Source organism: Bos indicus x Bos taurus, chromosome 11 (assembly GCF_003369695.1).
Source record: "Bos indicus x Bos taurus breed Angus x Brahman F1 hybrid chromosome 11, Bos_hybrid_MaternalHap_v2.0, whole genome shotgun sequence".
In the NCBI taxonomy this organism is placed as follows: domain Eukaryota; kingdom Metazoa; phylum Chordata; class Mammalia; order Artiodactyla; family Bovidae; genus Bos; species Bos indicus x Bos taurus.
Genome location: NC_040086.1, coordinates 48,198,785 through 48,219,687, shown reverse-complemented (window position 1 = coordinate 48,219,687; position 20,903 = coordinate 48,198,785). Strand labels below are relative to the sequence as shown.

The window sequence follows — 20,903 nt, the reverse complement described above, 5'->3', positions numbered from 1 at the left end:
CCCCAGCACTGGCAGCAATATGCACCCTTGGCACCAATGCAAAATATAAAATTTCTGATTATTGTCCTATGTAGGTTTTTCCATGAAAGTTTATGAATCTATTTTTTAAAATATTTACTTATTTTTATCTATCTATTTGGCTGTGTTGGGTCTCAGTTGCGACACACAGGATCTTAGATCTTCATCGTGGCATGCAGGATCTTTAGCTGCAGCATGAGAACTCTTGGTTGCAGCACGTGGGATCTAGTTCCCTGACCAGGGATTGAACCTGGGTCCCCTGGATTGGGAGCACAGAGTCTTAGCCACTGGACCACCAGGGAAGTCCCTATGAATCAGTTTTGATTACTTTCTAAGAGAATTAATTTCCAAGACCATTTTTACTTTCTACTGTCACATAAGGGTCCTCCTTGGTGCTGGAGTGCCTACTGGCATTTCAATAAATATGCTACAATTTTTAAGATGGAAAAAACTTAAAACAGGAGAGAGAGATCTGAAGTCTCCTATAGGTACTCTTTTCTCATATTTTTCTTTCCTTCCTTCCCCCAAATAAGCAACCTCCTGAATTCGGTGTTTCTCATTCTCACTATTTCTCACTAATATTTTTACTAACTCTGTAAGCCATGCTGAAACAGACAAAAATGTATTTCTATTTAAACATTATGTAAATGGAATCACACTATGTGTATTCCACCAAAATATTTCTTCATTCAAATTTATGGTTTTGAAATTTTTGATCCGTATTGAGACTTGTCTTTCTAGACCTTTTTTGTTCTTGTTGCGTTGGGTCTTTGTTGCTGTATGCAGGCTCTCTAGTTGATGTGTGGGATCTTAGTTCCCTGACAGGAGATCAAACCCACATCCCTTGCATTGGAAGGCAGATTCTTTTTTTTTTTTTTTTTAATTTATTTATTTATTTTAATTGGAGGCTAATCACTTTACAGTATAGTAGTGGTTTTTACCATACATTGACACGAATCAGCCATGGGTGTACATGTGTTCCCCATTCTGAACCTCCCTCCCACCTCCCTCTCTATCCCATCCCTCGGGGTCATCCCAGTGCACCGGCCCTGAGCGTCCTGTCTCATGGGTTGAACCTGGACTGGCGATCTATTTCTGGAAGGCAGATTCTTAACCACTGGATCACCAGGGAAGTCACTCCAGCACACTGTAAACCTCTGTATACTATTTAATTATGTGAATTTATCACAGCTTATTTACCCATTCTATTGATGCATATTTAGGTTCTTTCCAAGTTGTCACTATTACAAACAGAGACAGAATGAACATTCTTATACAAATATCCCTGGGCGCAGGTGGGACTTACTCTAGGGTTTACACACAGTGTGGAACTGCTGAGTTGCAGGGCACAGCACCTTCCTCCAAACAATGCCAAACCACTCCCCAGAGAGGTCATACCAGTCTCTACTCCTTCCTGCAGTGTAAACGAGTTCTGATGTTCTCCATTCTTTTTTTGGGGGGGTCCCCATTGCTTCACTTGGGCTTTCTCTAGTTACAATGAGGAGGGGGCTACTCTTCACTGCAGTGAGTGGGCTTCTCATTTCAGTGGCTTCTCTCGTTACAAAGCACTGGCTGCACGCACACAGCCTTCAGTAGAAGCATGCAGGCTCAGCAGTTTACACGGGCCTAGCTGCTCTGTGCCATGTGGAATCTTCCTGAACCAGGGATCAGACCTGTTCCTCTGTATCAGAAGGCATAGGATTCTCCATTCTTGCCAAACTAATACAGTCAGATTTAAAATTTTTTTGCCAATCTGAAGAATGTGAAACAGTATCTCAAGTTTATTTTAATCCATATTTCCTCAATTGCAAGTGAAGTTGATTAACATCTTATACCTCTTGGCCATTTGGCCCCCTTAACTGAACTATTTCCCATTCAGTTCTTTATCTTTTTCTTACTGATTTTTAGGACTTATTTGTGAATTCTGGGTATAAATTATGCCTTGGACATATGGATTGCACACATCTTTTCCCAATAAAAAGCCCTTTTAACTTTCTTTGCTGTGGTCCTTTCTGTTGTACAGAAGTTTTAAATTTTAAGTGATAAATATATCAGTCTTTTATAGCTTGCTTTTTTATATCTTGTTGAGAAAATCCTGGCCACATATATCTTCTCATAAAAGTTTTTAAGATTCACTTTTTCACTATTAGGTTTTAATTCATCTGTAACTTATCTTTATGTATGTTATGAGTTAGGGATTCAATGTTATGCTTTTTTTGTAAGGATCCCAACTGTTCTAATAACAATTACCAAATTCCTTCCCACTGATTTTCTTTTTTTTTTATTCCCCCACTGATTTTCAATTCTACCATTACGTGTAATGTTTTCTAACATGTATAGATATTATTTCAGTTCTCCATTCCCTTACGCTGGTCTACTGACCAACTATGCACCTATACCACAGGGTATTAATTTCCATAGCTTTATAATAAATCCTGATATTCTTTTTAAAAAATATTTATTTATTTGGCTGCGCTGGGTCTTAGTTGCAGCATATGGGACCTTTAGCTGCAGTTTGCAAACTCTCAGTTGTGGCATGTGGGATCTAGCTCCCTGACCAGGGATCGAACCTACATTGGGAGCACAGTGTCTTAGCCACTGGACCACCGGGGAAGTCTCCTAAATCCTGATATTCTTAATGCTGTCTTGCCTATTCTTAGCCCTTAGATTTTCTACATGAATTTCATGACAGCTTGTCAAGTTCCATGAGAAACTTTATCTGTTCTGACTGAGAGTACACTGAAATTACAGATTTACTTGGGAAGAGTCACCATCTTTATCAGGTTTCCTTTTCATGAACATGGTCCCCTCTACTGAGTCTTCCTTAACATCTTTTCAAGATATGCTACAGATTTTTCTGTAAAGACCTTGGACTTGTTTTGTTTTCTTTATTCTTAAGTATATATTTCAAGAATTTTTTTTTATGGTATTATGGGTTTTTAACATTAGATTTTCTCTTGGTTTTTAATGTTATACAGGAATGCCATTGGTTTTCCATGTGGATCTCAGAACCACTCAACTTGCTGCAATCAAAAGCATTTGGAGTCCCAAATGCATTACAACTCCATGAAAAAAGTCAAACCCCAAACCAATACACTGTATGATTCCATTTATATGCTATTCTGAAAAAGGAAAGTTTATAGGGATTAAAAAAAAACATCAGTGGTTGTGCAAGGACTAGAGATGGTGGGAGAGGTGACTACAAAGTAGAGTGAAAGAATTATGGAAAATGATGGAAGCTTCTTGCATCTTGATTGCAGTGGTGGCTACGTTAACTGTCCACTTATCAAAATTCAAATTCACACTTAAAACACTCGTACTGGGATTTCCCTGGGGCAGTCAAGTGGTTAAGAACCTATGTTTCCAAAGGCAAGGGGTACAGGTTCAATTCCTGGTCAAAGAACTAACGCCTGTGTGGCCACATGCCACACAATGCAGGCAAAAATTTTTAAGTAAATAAATAAAATAAAACTTATCAAATTGATTTAAAAAACCTGACCTTAAAAAGAAAAAACATCTTGAAGAATTCACACTCATAAGTGTAAATGTGTGTGTGTGTGTGTGTGTGTATTGGTGTCCAAAAATGCATAAAGCTGGCCAGGTATTAGCCTCCAAGCTCGATACAACTTCTGGGTATTGGAGGGTCCATGTATGACAAAACAACAATTTGCAAGAAACATAACACACCTCTAGGGGCTGCTAATACTATAGCTCTGAAAGGACTGTCTTGGACATACTGTGGGCCTGGGTGCTATAGGCAACTGAGCAAGCCTAACCTTTACCATGCTGTGTAGGGAACGTCCTTACTCACAGTGGTTATCCACAAGCCTAAGCTGGGCAGCTTCTCAGGCTGGGCACAGAGCTCAAGGTTCCCATGGCATGGCAAGCCAGCTGGGCTCTGGTTGCCATGGGTTCCATCCCTTGGGCTCCCGCTTCTGTTTACCCACTGTGACCTTCTAAAAGGCTAGAGGGAGAAAAAAGGAGAACAGCAGAACTGGCCCACTGGGCATTTGGGCTCCTTGGAGACTATATGACTATGATTTATAAGTTCTTCTTTATTTATTGAGTATCCATTAGTTACCAGGGACTGTGCAAACTTCTTTATAAGCAATATCACTATTCATCTTCATATGGCCTATGAGAGATAAGTTGTTTTTTTATAATACAGACAAGGAATCTCATAAAGAAGGCTGAGCACCGAAGGACTGATGCTTTTGAACTGTGGCACTGGAAATGACTCTTGAGAGTCCCTTGGACTACAAGGAGATCAAATCAGTCAATCCTAAAGGAAATCAACTCTGAATATTCATTGGAAGGACTGATGCTGAAGCTGAAGCTCCAATCCTTTGACCTGATGCAAAGAATCTTTGGAAAAGACCCTGATGCTGGGAAAGAATGAAGGCAAGAGAAGAAGGGGGCAACAGAGGATGAGATGGTTGATGGCATCCCCGACTCAATGGACATGAGTTTGAGCAAATTCTGGGGGACAGTGAAGGACAGGGAAGCCTGGCATGCTGCAGTCCATGGGGTCACAAACAGTCAGACATGACTTAGTGACTGAACAACAACAAAGCTGATCTCAGCCAAAAATAAACAAACCATGTCCTTCTTTCTCAACGTGGCATGTGATTCTGCTAGCCCCTGCCTATAGATCCTTCTCTTTTTCTCTTGGTCTCACTGTGTGGCACGCAGAACTTCTCCAAACAGGGATCGAATCTATGCCCCCGCATTGGAAGCACAGAATCTTAATCACTAGACCATCAGGAAGTCCTGTAGATTCTTTCTTTTCAGTGTGCTTCAAGTCCAACTTCTCTCTGCAGACTTGAGACTTACACACACAAAACTGTTCCTGGGGCAACACCCCAACAAACACCTTATTCTTTTATTTGGTCCTTTGGTCTACACCACAACCCTCTGAGACAACTGGGATTCTTTTCACAGTTAATAAAAAACTGAGGCTCAGAGTGGTTCAGAGATCCACCAAAGGCCCCTTCCTTGTCTGACAAGATTCAAACCCAGGTCTCCTGCCCTGAAGTCCAGGACCATTCTGAAGCCCCTATCACCGTGGCACAGAGAAGAGGTTATTACTTATTTAGAGTTGTGTAAAATGTGTGTGGCAAAAATACAAATTTAAATTGGATTACAGAAATACTCCAAAGTCCAATTTAGAAAAACACAGAACAGACACGCTACAGATTTCAATTCATGCTGTTAAGCATTAAACTCTGCAATCCAGCCCACTCAAGTCCTGTTCAAGTATCGGTCTGAGTATTTTAAGCTCTGGCATCAGACCTGAGTCTGAATCTAGCTCCATCACTGACTAGCTATGGGACTGGGAGTGTGTTTCTTAACTCCTCTGGACCAGTTTCCTTGAGGCTGGAGAAGAAAAACACCTATGGTCAACAGCCACTGCACAGATTAAACAAGGAGACTATAGCTGAGAATTTAACATTGCAGAGGCAGTGTAGAAGGATGACAAATACTAGTTTCCGGTCTACAGAAATAAAGGGATCACTTCTATTTACAGAAATAGTGGCTTCAAATGCCAATTCCTTTAGGCACAAAATAGTTTTCACCCAATCATTATTTGTTGAGCATCTACTATGTACCCTGGGTCCTCTGGTAGGAAAGGCAGCCAGCAAACAGATAATTATACAAACAGTTGACTAATAACTGCTGCGTTGAGTCTCACTGAGTATGTTTTGAAGGAGAGCATGGATTTCCTTTACAATGACTGTCCTGTGGTCGCCCACTTCCCAGCTCACAACCCCTCCCAGGATCTGAGAGCCAGAGACATTATTCTTGGCCAGATCGCCCCCTTGTAAAGGGTTATGGTTCTCCTCCTGGTGAACTTATCTCTAAAGCACCCTACAAGGGATATGGGGCTTCCCAGGTGGCTCAGTGGATAAAGAATCCACCTGCAACACGGGAGACCTGGATTCAATCCCTGGGTTGGGATGATCCCTTGGAGGAGGGCATGGCAACCCACTCTAGTATTCTTGTCTGGAGGATCTCATGGAGAGAGGAGCCTGGCGGGCTACAGTCCATGGGGTCGAAGAGATTTAGACACAACTGAAGTGACTGAGCATGCACACACAAGGGATACACTTGGTGAGAGGAAAGTAGTGATGGGCCTTCCTGTCTGCACCATGAGAGGGGGGAAGGGGAATAAGCCTGAGGGTGCTCTGAGCTAGATTGGAGGTGGTAGCTGTGGGGTACCTGTGCGATTCTCTGGGAACCTGTGCCAGCTCTGTCCCCCCACCCCCATTCCCACAGAGCAGGTGCTGGTGTTGCTGTGCCCAGCTTGGAGGTCTACACGATGTGCACACACCTGTCCAAGGAGGGTATCACAGGGCTCCAGGGAAGAGAGGGGAACAGGACAGGTCTTTACTGATGCCCGCCGGGTGCTCACTGACGCCCACAGCAGTCAGGTGAAGTCGTGACTAGTATCCCCTTTTTAAACACGTAGGACCCGGGACTTAAGGAGGTTCCATTCTTACATCCGTTCATTAGATATTCATTCAGCACTTCTGAGTCTAACACAAAGTCACAGAGATGCCAGGTGGGTAAGCTGGATTCAAAGTGCCGTCACTTCCTGGCTTCAAACCCTTTGCTCTTTCCAGTCCAACATGATACCTCAAGAAGGTAAGAGATTTTATACCCAGGGGGATCAGAAGTACCTGGAGTGCCAGGTGTATTGGGATGAGATAGCAGAGCAAAGCTGTGTGTGCTAAATATTGAAGGAAAAGCCTACGGAGGTGGGCCCAAGAGCCTCCTCCATTAGACTGTGAGCTCTCTGACAGCAGGAACTGGGACATTCCCCTCCTTTCATCTCCAGTGCCGGGCACAGAATGGGTGAGACACGCAGTAACATGGTGAAATTCAAATGTATTATGCTAAGTGAAAGAAGGTGAAGGCGTTAGTCGTATCCAACTCTTTGAGACCCCATGGACTGCAGCCTGCCAGGCTCCTCTGTCCATGGAATTTTCCAGGCAAGAATACTGGAATGGGTAGCCATTTCCTTCTCCAGGGAATCTTCCCAACTCAGGAATCAAACCTGGGTTTCCCGCATTGGAGGCAGATTCTTTACCTTCTGAGCCACCAGGGAAGCCAGATTCAAAAGGCTACATGCTGCTTGACTCCACTTATATGACATTCTGAAAAAGACAGAACTATTAGAGACAGAAACAGATACACTGCCAGAGGCTGGGGATGTGAGAGAAGTTGACTTCAAAGGGGCATGTGGAAATTTCTGAATGTGATGGAATGGTTCTGTATACTGTGATAATGGTTACACAATTGCACGAGTTTGTCAAAGTTCATAGAACTACATTATAAAAAGGGTAAATTTCATTCTATATAAATTATACTCTAATTCTTTAAAGGGGGAAGAAAGAGAAAAAGAGAATGAATATAAGCAGATTTACAGAGAAGCTAATGAAGCTTAAATTTCAAGACCCCTCAACTGCATGGGTCCTGGGAGGGGTCCTAGCAAGCATACTCATCAAATTTTTTATGACTTTTTTGGAGAAGGCATCTTTCTTCCACTGTAAATGCTTCAGGATCTATTAAACCTAGATCCATGCCTGAGTAAAAGTATAAGAACAGAAAAAAAGAAGAATGGTGGGCTCCCAAGGAATTAAGACTCAAGTGGGACCCTAAAGAAAGGCAAGACCTGGTTAGAGCAGAAGGAGGTAAGGAAGACCACCCAGGGAGCAGAACCAGTGTGGACACAAGTTTAGGGGTTTCTCATGGTTCCCAGTGACCTCATGAGCATCAGGAAACTGGTATTCCTACACTTATGCTCACTACTCAGACACAGATGTCATGGTGTGATCTTTTCAGACACATCAAGTCGTTCAAGGCAGGTAGAGCTATGACCTAATAGGATGTGAAAACTCTAGATGCCAGTGTAACAAGCTTGTATCATTCTTCTGGATACCCATACAGCAATGACCCCTGACTGCCCAACAGAGGGAAATTTTACATTATGTTTCTGAAACGGAAAATGGTTGATGTCCACTCTTCCAGCCTTCCTTCCAGAAGGGATGTGTGTTTGTGGTAGACACATCTGCACAGGTATGAACCCAGGTCCCTACAGCCCTCTCATTCAGCTGTGCTGAGAATGCGTCCTTCAAGGGGACAATCTCATGATACTACAGGAACAAACACAGACAAGTGAGACTGGTCTTGTGGGTGGAGTTGCTGATTTCTTTATGGTTAAAATCAGCCAAGTTATCAGTAGAACGCAGCTCCAATTTTAAAGCAATTCTATTACAGAGAAATATTTGCACACCCATGTTCATAGCAGCATGATTCACAATAGCCAAGGGATGGAAGCAACTTAAATGTCCAATGACAGATGAAAGGAGAAACAAAAGGAAATGTATATTTATTTTTGTTGTTGTTTAGTCACTAAGTTGCGTCAATCCCAGAGACTGTAGCCCGGTAGGCTCCTCTGTCCATGGGATTTTCCCAGGCAAGAATACTGGAGGGGGTTGCCATTTCCTTCTCCAGGGGATTTTTCCCACCCAGGGATCAAACCCATGTCTCCTGCATTGGCAGGTGGATTCTTTACCACTGAGCCACCTGGGAAGCCCATATATATATATATATATGTATATGTATATGAATATGTATATGTATTATATATACATATATATATGTATATACTTCTGCTGCTGCTAAGTAGCTTCAGTCATGTCCGACTCTGTGTGACCCCAGAGATGACAGCCCACCAGGCTCCCCCATCCCTGGGATTCTCCAGGCAAGAACACTGGAGTGGGTTGCCATTTCCTCCTCCAACGCATGAAAGTGAAAAGTGAAAGTGAAGTCGCTCAGTCGTGTCCGACTCTTAGCGACCCCATGGACTGCAGCCTACCAGGGTCCTCCATCCATAGCATTTTCCAGGCAAGAGTACTGGAGTGGGGTGCCATTGTCTTCTCCATGTATATACATATACATATAAAATTTTATATGTATACATATAATTATATATATACACAATTATATATATGTGTGTAATTTTATAGAAACAGAATATATTGAGTACAGCCCATTACCTCATTTAATTCATAAATGATTCATTGTAACAAATTTAGAGGAAAACAGAATTTATAATTTTTCAAGTTACATCTGTTCTGCTTCATAGTACAATGTCATTTATTTAATTTACTGAAATTGTCTAACCAAATAAAATTTGCCAATTTTAGATGGCATTGTAAACTCATCTCAATTCATTAGAGAGGATATAATGACATTTAAGATGAATGAAAATTAGCAAGCAATGCAAAAATCATATTTTTCAAATGGTTCTGGTTGTAGAGGAAAAAACAAAGCCTGTATATTATGTTCTATCCAGAAGTTTCACGACTAAATATGTTCCTGCTATTGATAGACAGTAAAGAATCTGCCTGCAATTCTGGAGACCTGGGTTCAATCCCTGATTTGGGAAGATCCCCTGGAGGAGAGCATGGCAACCCACTCCAGTATTCTTGCCTAGAGAATCACATGGACAGAGGACCCTGGAAGGCTGCAGTCCACAGCGTTGCACAGAGTCGGACCCAACTGAATTGACTTAGCATGTACACAAATATATACACACACACTCTGCACATATATATTTGGCTGTGCTGGGTCTTAATTGCTGTGAACAGGCTTTCTCTCTAGTTGTAGCGAGTGGAAGCTACTCTTTATTTCAGTGCACGGGCTTCTCATTCCAATGGCTTCTCTTGTTGCGGAGCAGAGGCTTTAGGGTGCATGGGCTTCAGCAGTTGTGCCTCACACATTCTAGAGCACGGGCTCAGTAGTTGTGGTGCATGGGCTTGGTTGCCCTGCGGCACATGGGATCTTCTTGCACCAGAGATCAAACCTGTGTCCTCTGCATTGGCAAGTGGATTCTTAGCCTAAGGTCACCAGGGAAGTCATATATATATATATATATATATATATATATGTACATATATATATATACATATACATATATATATATATATATATATATATGTGAACTGGGCTCCTGAGCTGGCCAATCCATCATCTATATATATATATACATCTTGATTTCCTCCAGAAAAGATCTGGAGGTGACTTGGTTATTGTGTGACACATAAGAAACTATTACGATTCCAGGCCCCTGGGCTTGTCTGCAGGAAGGCTTGGGCAGCCACCAAAATCACTGTCACCTCACCCAAAGTGGGAGGAGCTAGAGAAAGGCTAATCACATCCAGGCCTGACTTACCTGCTCATGGAAGAACAGAGATTGTCTGCAGCAGGGCTGTCTGGCCAGTGCCCAGAATGCCTCCCTGATGAGAACATAAAAGCCCAAGAAAAAAAAAGCAGAGTGGAAAACAGCCAGGTTTTCTTTAGTGAGTGAAATTTCAATTTTGAGAGGAGGTTCTCCAGCACATGTCTTGATCGTCAGGGAGTTGTTAATTACAAGGGACAGTTATGGAAAAAGCGCAGCTAATGACTGCTACAGAACTGATCTGGCTGGGCATTGTGAACTGGGCTCCTGAGCTGGCCAATCCATCATCAAGAACACCTGTGCTTCAGGTGATGTAAGGAAGCCCACGGCTCCCCTGAGAGATCAGCGCATGCCAGCCTCCCAGCTGTGCTGGTTGCTTACAACTCCTGGGGTGCAGCCATCAGGAGCAGACGGACCCTGAGAGAGAAAGGCAAGGCCCTGGTTTGGGTAACAACATTTTGTCGCTTGGAAAGGTAATCCTTGGTAGTGCTCTAAAAGGTGTGGAGGAGGGAGTTCCCTATTGGCTACTGGTTAGGATTCTGGGTTTTCACTGCCATGGTCTGAGTTTGATCCCTGGTCAGGGAACTGAGATCCTGTAAGCCACTCGGCCAAAAAGGAAAAAAGTTTTTTTTAAATGAGGGGTGGGGGTTGGGGGAGGAGGCAGGGGGAGGGGCTTCCTTGGTGGCTCAGTGGTAAAGAATCTGCCTGCCAATGCAGGGGACACAGGTTCTGTCCCTCGTCTAGGAAGATCCCACATGCCACGGCAACTAAGCCCCGTGCACCACAACCACTGAAGCCTGTGCCCTAGAGCCCAAGAGCCACAACTACTGAAGCCCATGGCCCTAGAGCCCATGCTCTGCAACAAGAGAAGCCACCGCAGTGAGAAGCCTGTGCATCACAATAGGAGAGTAGGCCCTGCTCACTGCAGCTAAGGAAAAGCCCATGCAGCAACGAAGACCCAGCACAGCCAAAAATAAATAAATAAAATTATTAAAAAAAAAAAAAGATGAGGTAGAATGATGCTTAGTAGTTAGGAAGCTGAAATACATCAAATAGTTTGCTTCGTTTAGAAAAGATATTCCTCTCAACTACACAGAATGAGAAGTGCTTTGTAACATCTGTTCCATTTGCTTTTGCAGATCTGAAAAGAATGGATAAAACTAGGTCACCAAGGAGAAAACAATTCCAACACAGAACACAAAGAGTTGGATTAGAGGAGGGTGATATAAGAAATTTAGTCAATTCAGAATGAAAACAGTATGCTTTCTTTCCATTTGTTGTGAGCTCCAGATGGCCATGAAGACAGGGTGGACAGAAAGGGAAGTCCTGGTGAGGGATGGCCTGCTATCCTGGGAACCAACAGCAAGCTGAAACACTTTACATTTCGGGGTGGGGGGAGGTTAACATCCCATAATAAGCGGCGCTGATTACTGAGCACAGCCCTAAGCGCCCTACGTGCATTTGCAGGTACAACCACTCTACGAAGTAGGCATGATTCTAATCTACATTTCCCAGGCTGAAGATGTCCATCAGAGAAGTTAAATAATCATGCTAAGGTCACACAGAGGATGAGATGGTTGGATGGCATCATCGATTCAATGGACACAAGTTTGAGAAGCTCCAGGAATTGGTGATAGACAGGGAAGCCTGATGTGCTGCAGTCAATGGGGTCACAAAGAGTCAGACATGACTGAGGGGCTGAACTGAACTGCAGATCACACAGCGAGTCCATGTTAGGACTGAAACTAGAATGTGAGATTTCAAAGCCTCGGTGCTAAATGGATGTCCCAACTTTTTTTGACAGCACAAAATCAGTAAAATATTATGATATTCCTCAGGCTCTGCTGAGGAAATCTTGGTAAGTCATCGTGAAGGCTGGTTTTATCTAAAATGAGCCTATCTAATACATAAGCCCACTTCCCAAGGCTCTTTCAAACTGTAACACAACTTGGGTTCTGCTGAAATCAAACAAAAGCTTGAGAGAACCTCCCACTGATTGGGAGTCTACCCCCCCAACCTCGGGACCTTCCCCAGGGAGTGTGTGCAGCATGCCCTTCTCCCAGGCAGACCCACTGCCTGCTCTGCGCCAGCACCGCACTGTAAACCACCCATTCCATCTCCTCTCATCTTCATGATGCCCAGAGGTTTCGCTGTCCACAGAGCCGGTCTGTGCTGCACCACTCACTGGGTGACGGTCCTTGGACAAGCACCCAGGAGACTCACTGGGTTTATGTCCTCTACACAATGGGGTGTCCCCACCAGAGCCAGTAGTCCTGTCAAATGGGATGATATACAAGAAAATAGTGATGCTGAAGCTCCAATACTTTGGCCACCTGATGTGAAGAGCCAACTCACTGGAAAAGACCCTGATATTGGGAAAGGTTGATGACAGGAGAAGAAGGGGGTGACAGAGGATGAGATGATTAGATGGCATCATCAACTCAATGGACAAACTCTGGGAGATTGAGAAGGACAGGGAAGCCTGGCATGCTACAGTCCATGGGGTCGCAAAGAGTCAGACACAACTGAGCAACTACAACAAGAAAATACATTGAAAAGAAATGCTGCACACACCTGTGACATTATTTCCCTATGGTGGAGGCTGTGAGCGAAGGACCATGGTGTCCCACTAACAGCAGGGTGAAGCAGGAGCCACCGTGGGAGTTATACCTGAACAGCCCTGGGTGGGGCTGAGTCCAGCCCTTGTGCCTATAAGACCTAGGGATGCTTTGTGGCTGGGAGACCAGGGGTGGCACTGCCTGCAAGCCCCTTCCTGGGGTTAGTGGACACTAACATCCAATGAGCATGGTTTTCAGAGCACAGGGAGGAGTGCTGCTGTCTCAGTGGACTCTTAAAAGCATCCCACCCTGAGGCATTGCTTCCTTCTGGCTGCGTGACATCAGGGAAATGCTTCTTCCAAGAAGACTCTGGTAGTGTCAGAGACACCTGTATTCACCCTGCCTCCATCCCAAAACAGAGAAAATGATGGACAAGTTCACACTACTTCCTCTCCCTGTGTGCATTTGACCAAGGTTTTACTGTGAATGGTACACATGCTCATGTGCTCAGTTGTGTCCAACTCTTTGCAACCCCATGGACCATAGCCTGTCAGGCTCTTCTGTCCATGGGATATCCCAAGCAAGAATATTGGAGTCGGTCACCACTTTCTACTTCAGGGAATCTTCCCAACCCAGGTATTGAACCCACGTCTCCTGCACTGGCAGACGGACTCTTTACCACTGAGCCACTTGGGAAGCCATGAATGGTATAGTTTAGCCCAAACTTCAGCATTGATAGGATCTTTCCTCAAACCCCAGCCCTGACTGGTCTGTGAAGAATTAAGCCTGGGCTAGCTTCCCAGGGGGCTCAGTGGTAAAGAACCTGCCTGCCAATGCAATAGATGTGGGTTCAATCACTAGGTGGGTTAGATTCCCTGGAGGAGGAAATGGCAACCCACTCCAGTATTCTGGACACCCCATGGACAGAGGAGCCTAGCGGGCTACAGTCCACGGGGTCACAAAGAATTGGACACGACTGAGCAACTAAAAAACAACAAGGCACCAGCCCTGGAGGTGCCCCTGGGGGTATGCTATCCTGGGAGGGATAACTAAAGGAACCACAGCCTGTGGTGTAGTATGGTGTGGTTCTGTGGCTCGTTTGCAGGTAGAGAAGGCAAGTTGCTTTTTAGGGTGGATTAGTTAGTTGGTTAGCAGTGGACTTCAACAGGAGGGGACTGGAGCACAGAGTGCTGGGTATAGGGGCCTGGTCTTCGGGAAGATCTGTATCAGTCAGGGCCTAGGGTGACATCTCTGGGTCCCTATGCACTGAACGGGGTGCAGCACAGGAGAAGGGCTCCCAGTTGAGGGTCAGGAACCATGGATCTAGGCTCAGCTCTGATCCCAACTGGCAGTGTGATCTTGAGCCATCACACCATCCCTCCCTGAACCTCTCCTCATCCTTTCATTCAGAAATCACTGACCAACTGGGACTTCCCTGGTGGTCCAGTGGCTAAGACACTGAGCTCCCAATGCAGGGGGCCTGGGTTCAATCCCTGCTCAGGGAACTAGATCCCACATGCCACAGCTAACAGTTCACATATAGCAACCAAAGATCCCAAGTGCCCCAACTAAGACCCAGAAAAGCCAAATAAATAAATATTAAGAAAAAAAAGAAATCACTGATCTACTGACCTGGTACCTATTGTACTGACCTGGTCCAGCAAGTGTCCAGCACTGCTCTGTTGACAAATCAGCAGTGAACAGGTGGGGACAGAACCCTGTTGAGTTCTGGGGCACTCCTTCCCCTGCCTCAGGCATTCTTTCATCTGATGACTGCAATCTGACCCAGCTCCAGTCCTGGCCTCTGCTTGCCCTGTGTGGAGACTGCTGAGTGTGACCTGTCCCCTGGGCACTACCCGCTACCCCACGCTGCATCCTGAGAGAGCATGAGGATGTCAGCAAACACCCAAACAGTGGTGATGAGCAAACAAAGCTGCTCCGAGGCCATCTGCACAGATGTGGACAGTCACCCCTCGCCAGGGTAGATTCTTGGGAAACTGCAGCAGGAAATAGAGCGATCCAAAGGGGGATCATGTTTTTGCTGTATCTCTTTGTCACCAGTAGATGGGAATCACGGGTCAGCAAAGCAGAATGCTGACACAGCTTTCCTTCGGAAGCATACAAAACAAAGAATGGACAGCCTGAGGTGGAAAACAGGAACATACGGGTGTGATTGAGCATGGGTGTGCAGATGAGCCAGCAATGAGGCAAAGCTGCGGTGAGCAGAAATGATACCCTTCTTGATGGAGCGATTCCACTGTTCCAAAATCTTCCACGGTATGACTTCCCTGGTGGCCCAGTGGCTAACACTCCACCCTCCCAATGCAGGGGACCTGGGTCTGATCCATGGTCCAGGAACTAGATCCCACGTGCCACAGCTAGGAGTTTGCACGCCACAACTAAAAAATCCTGCATGCTGCAACAAAGACCTCCCACCACACCACAATTAAGAACCCACATGGCCAAATAAATAAAAACACAAAACTTCCACAGCTCCCGACTGACCACAGAACACATCCAATTGCTTGCTTTGGTACTGAGGGCCCCACCAGCCAGCTGGGCCCACCCCACCAGCCTCACGTGCCCTCCGCTAATTCCTGGGCACACATCATGTGTTTTTGCCACTGTGCCCTGCCATCATTCTCTTTGCCTGGAAGGTTCTTTCCCAGCTCTGTCTGCCAAAATCCCATGGACTGGATTAGAAGCCTTGACATCTGGAGCCAGGAAATTATTTGCTGGTCAGGGAGGGAGCTGTCCTGAGCATTGAAGGATGTTCAGCAGCAACCCTGGTCTCTCCACCAGGGTTGCTGGTAGTAGCATTCCCTACCATGCTAGGGAATGCCAGTAGCATTCCCTCCATCCCATCTGTGAAGATCAAAAATGCCTCCAGGAGGGAGAGAAGTTCAAGGGCAGGGGGCTGGGGGGCGGACATACATATCCCTATGGCTGATTCATGTTGACGTATGGCAGAAACCAACATAATACTGTAAGGTAATTATCCTCCAATTAAAAATAAATAAATTTAAATTAAAAAGAGAAAAAATGCCTCTAGAAGGACTTCCCAGGTGGTTCCAGTAGCTAAGACTCTGCACTCCCAATGCAGGGGGCCCAGGTTCAATCCCTGGCCAGGAAACCAGATCCCACATGCTGCAACTAAGACCTGGTACAGCTAAATAAATACATGAAATTTTTTTAAATGCCTCTAGAGACTGGCAAATGTTCTCTGGGGGCCAAAGAGCCCCTGGCTGAGAACCCCTATTCTACACTCAGATCCAGGGCTACTCTTTTCATGAGGCCCTTCCCTGAACTTCTTAGAAGTGTAAATGGCTTTTACATGCTTTGTAATAATCTATTAGCATTTAACATAGCTTCCTTTCAGCTTGATTTATATGTGCTTATATCACCCTCCCCGTCAGGCCATAAATTCCTTGAGGGCAGAGATCACCTATTGTTCATCTTCTACAAGCCACTCATTACCTACTGGCCTAGTGAAACTCGACCACTGGGTTTAACTTGCTTACTCTTAACATAAACCTAACCTGTCTATGTTACTTGTTTATGCTTATTGTAGAAAAAAATTTTAAGACAGAAAAGGACAAGACCTGGACCTAGTGGTCCAGTGGTTAAGACTCCGTGCTTCCACTGCAGGGCACACAGATTTGATTCCAGGTCAGGGAACTAAGACCCTTAAAAAAAGAATAAAATAAAAATCCCCCAGAATCCCACCATCCAGCAATAACAGTAGTTAAAACAAATTGTTATACTAAATATGTCCTTCTAATACTGGTATACCAATAAAATACTGGTACACATCCTTCCTCAGGGCTTCCCTGGTGGCTCAGTGGTGAAGAATCTGCAGGCCAGAGCAGGAGATGTGGGTTCAATCCCTGGGTCGGGAAGGTCCCCTGGAGAAAGAAATGGCAACCCACTTCAGAATTCTTGCCTGGAAAATCCTATGGACATAGGAGCCTGGTGGGCTACAGTCCACGGAGTCACAAAGAGTCAGACATGATTGAAGCAACTTAGCGTGCACGCGCATGAAAAGTAGACGCCTGGAGAGACAGAGTCAGAAAGAGAACAGTGAACACACACACACACATATACACAGAAAATGAAGCTGAGATATGAGAGCAGGGTCTTGGGGAGGGGAAGGAAGTGAGAACAGGAGGCTTCCCAATAGCTTCCAGCCCAGTTTCTAGGACCCCATGGAGTCCAGCTGCAACTCCCTAACTCTTTACAATGAATTCCCCTTTTTGTTTTGTTTTTGTTTTTTTTAATTAAAAAAAATTTTTTTTACTTTATTTCTTCCCCTATTTCCATTATTTACAGAGTTTGAATCTTAGGGCAAGCTTTGGTTTCTTGTTGTTAAGTTTGAGGAATAGTTTAAACTTAAGGTTCCTCTGTCCATAGGATTTCCCAGGCAACTGAAGTGGGTTGCCATTTCTTTCTCCAGAGGACCTTCCTGACCCAGGGATCGAACCCACATCTTCTGCCCTGGCCAGCAGATTCTTTACCACTGAGCCACCAGGGCAGCCTTGGGGAGGGATGTGTACCAGTAATAGTTTAAACTCTGCTGATTTAGGAATTAGCAGAATTCATATTTTCTTTCCTTGTTGGCCGCACCACTCAACATGTGGGATCTTAGTTCCCCAACCAAGGATCTAACCTGTGCGTCCCACCCCCTGCAGTGGAAGTGCAATCTTAACCACCGGACCACCAGGGAAGCCCCAAATTCCCCTTTTTGGATGATGCTAAATCATCCAGTTGGTTTTCTCTCTCCTGGTTCATGCGGGAGAAAAGGGAGCAGTGGTGGGGGTGAAGACTTGACTAAGACACAGCCTCTGACAACTAATGCCTAAAAACTCAGATCCCCTTGACCTCCTCTCCAACCTGAACTCACGTCCCCTGGAGCTGACTGAGGCCTCCTGAGGGTGGATTATGCACCCGTGTGCATAAAGCCATTTACACCGCAGTACTACCGACAAACTCATTATGATGGTACCGAAAGGTGAGGTTCCAGTTCCTGAGCTGAGAGAGCTGGAAATCAGTACAGCAGTACCCACCGAGAGTGTATGTTTGCATAAGGATTCAGATCACCCCAACTAAACACAGGCACCCACAGTGAGGGTCTAAGGCGAGAGAAGCTGGGAGCTGTCCAACTTCTCCATCTGGTTCCCTTTGAAGTGCCTCTAAGCTCCTCTCAGAGCAGATCCTCAGCAGAAACCACAGCAGGCTTTCTCCTAGGGGCACACAGCCCTGTCCCTCCCAGGACCAGGTCACGGCAGCTAGCTTACCCGCCCCCCTTTAGTCCAGCTCCTGCCAGAGCCAGGAGAAGAACCACCCCCTAAATACCGAGAAGGGCATTTCATCTCTACCACTTACTGACTTCATGATTTTGAATGTTATTTAAATTCTCTAAGTTTCAGTTCCCTCATCTACAAAAATAAGAAAAAAAAAAAACAGTTCCCACTGTAAGGATTCAATGAAATGAGAATTTTAAAGGGACCAGAGTATTAAAACAAAAGTTTTAATACTCACCAGGTGTTAGCTTTCCATCTCCAATTTTGTTCATATTAAATGTTTTAATTAATTTTTTCAATTTGTGCTGTGTGTTGTGTCTGATTCTTGGCGACCCTATGGACTGTAGCCCATCAGGCTGCTCTGTCCATGGAATTCTCCAGGCAACAATACTGGATTGGGTTGCCATTTCCTCCTCCAGGAGATCTTCCCCACCCAGGGATTGAACCCTCATCTTACATCTCCTGCATTGGCAGGTGGGTTATTAACCACTAGCGCTACCTGGAGAAGGCAATGGCACCCCATTCCAGTACTCTTGCCTGGAAAATCCCATGGGCAGAGGAGCCTGGTAGGCTGCAGTCCATGGGGTCGCAAAGAGTCGGGCATGACTGAACGACTTCACTTTCACTTTTCACTTTCATGCTTTGGAGAAGGAAATGGCAACACACTCCAGTGTTCTTGCCTGGAGAATCCCAGGGACGGGGGAGCCTGGTGGGCTGCCATCTGTGGGGTCGCACAGAGTCGGACATGACTGAAGCGACTTAGCAGAAGCAGCAGCAGCACTACCTGGGAAGCCCATTCATATTAAACGTTTTAAGTAATTTTTTTCAGTTTACTAGGTGACAAAATAATGTCAATTTAAAAAACATAATCTATGTGAGATCCTCCTCAGCTGGAAAATAAAAACTTGATTAGGGTTCACTTTATTTTTTAAGTGTCCTCAAAATGGCACCAATTCCAGAAGTATATCAGCAAAAATAATCAATACCACGGTTTAAACAGGGGTGCCAACAGCAAGTGGATCTTATCGCCTTTGGGGGGCTACAATTGTACCCCTCAAAGTGAATTTGCAGGTTCTGTGTGCTTAGTCACTCAATTGTGTCTAACTTTTTAAGACCCTGTGGACTGTAGCCTGCCCAGCTTCTCTGTCCATGGGATTTTTCAGGCCAGGATACTGGAGTGGGTTGCCGTTTCCTCCTCCACGGGATCTTCCCAACCTAGGGATTGAAACTACATCTCTTGTGTATCCTTCATTGCTTAATGCAGAGTATACTTAATATTTCAACAGATGTATATGTGCAAGAGGGTGCAAGTTCAGCTTCCAGGCAGGTCCAATTTCCTGTCTGGAAATGAATGACCTCTTGGGAACCCATCTTTGTTTGCTCCTGGGCTTAAGTGGCCAGGAAGCCCCAGGCAGATGAATGCACAGTAGCGACCTCTCTGCACCATGACGGCAACGAATGCTTCACCCTCACTCCATTTTCCTTTAATGTCTGGTAGATTTTATAAAGCCAGATGGGCTTCCTGAAGCTTGAGTCCCTCAGTGATGGATGTTCAGCCAATGCATTGCTGTCTGAAGCCCCCTGCCCACAGGTCAGCAAGCAGCTTCTTTCCCTCCCTACTTCGGAAAGCTACAGAGTCTCTCTGGGGTCATGGAAGGGGCAGCTATGCTGAGAGCCCTGGCCCTTGTCACTGAGGGCCAAGCTCCCAGCCCTGGACTGCAAGGCAACAAGCCTGTCTCCACACAGCGGCTCCAAAAACAGGAAAAGCTGCCACTTCCTCCAGACAGATTTTCCAGGTAAGAATATTGGAGCTGGTTGCCATTTCCTTCTCCAGGGGATCTTCCCGTTGCAGGGATCAAACTTGCATCTCCTATGTCTCTTGCATTGGCAGGTGGATTCTTTACCACTAGCGCCACCTGGAAAGCTCCCTCCAGATGGAAGTCATAGCCACTTAAGAGGATATCAGGCTGATTCATGTTGATGTATGCCAGAAACCAACACAACATTGTAAAGCAATTATCCTTCAATTAAAAAATTTAAAAAAGAGGATATCAGTGCTTCTTATTTTTTTTTCACCTCCATTTTTTTTTTTTTTTTTAAAGAATTTACAAACCCAATCATCCAGAACTGCAGATGGGAGGAGAGATTGGTATGATCTTTCTGGGAGGCAAGTTGCTCTTATCGCTCAAATCTTTATAGCTTTGCTACCCTCTGACCTAGCAATTGTACTCCTGGGAACCTACCCAAAAGAAATCATCAGAGGTAAACAAAGATTAAGGCACAAACACATCCCATGCTTTTTATTACAAAAGAAACTGAAAATAATACAGCTGTCCAACAATTTAAAAAAAGGAATTGACTGTACAATTTTAAAAGGTCACTAAAATTCCGTTTATAAATATTGTGGACACAAGGATATATTAATATATTAATGTTAATGGGAAAGCAAGATACATAGTAACTCCAACCACACAAAATTTTTGTGTTCAAATAGCCTTAAGGATCCCCCCAGAATGCATTTCTATAGTGGAATTATGAGTGACTTTATCTCCTTTATCCTTTCCTTTTCTCCCCCATCCTGTTGCCCAGAGTAGCATTCGATCCTTTATCCATCAGTCAGGATCTAAAGATGAGTGGGACAGTCCTAGACATCACCAAGTTCAAGTCTAGCTGAATGACAGTCAGATCATCACACCCACAGCCGCGCTCTGTGAGCTGAGGCTGGGCTGCTAAATTAGCAGGGGATGCTCCAGGAGATGTTGAATGATGAGCAGGAGCTTG

The 20,903-nt window shown here is 44.9% G+C and overlaps 1 protein-coding gene and 1 non-coding gene across 8 annotated transcripts in view; one reads left to right on the top strand and one right to left on the bottom strand.

Moving 5' to 3' along the window:
- REEP1 (receptor accessory protein 1) overlaps window positions 1-20,903 on the bottom strand; it is a 136,953-nt gene that overhangs the window by 84,710 nt on the left and 31,340 nt on the right. The gene's annotated exons all lie outside the window — the stretch shown is intronic.
- Window positions 19,066-19,204, top strand: LOC113901962. The gene has a single exon (XR_003513618.1). It is a non-coding gene; the product is annotated as a small nucleolar RNA SNORA68 (small nucleolar RNA).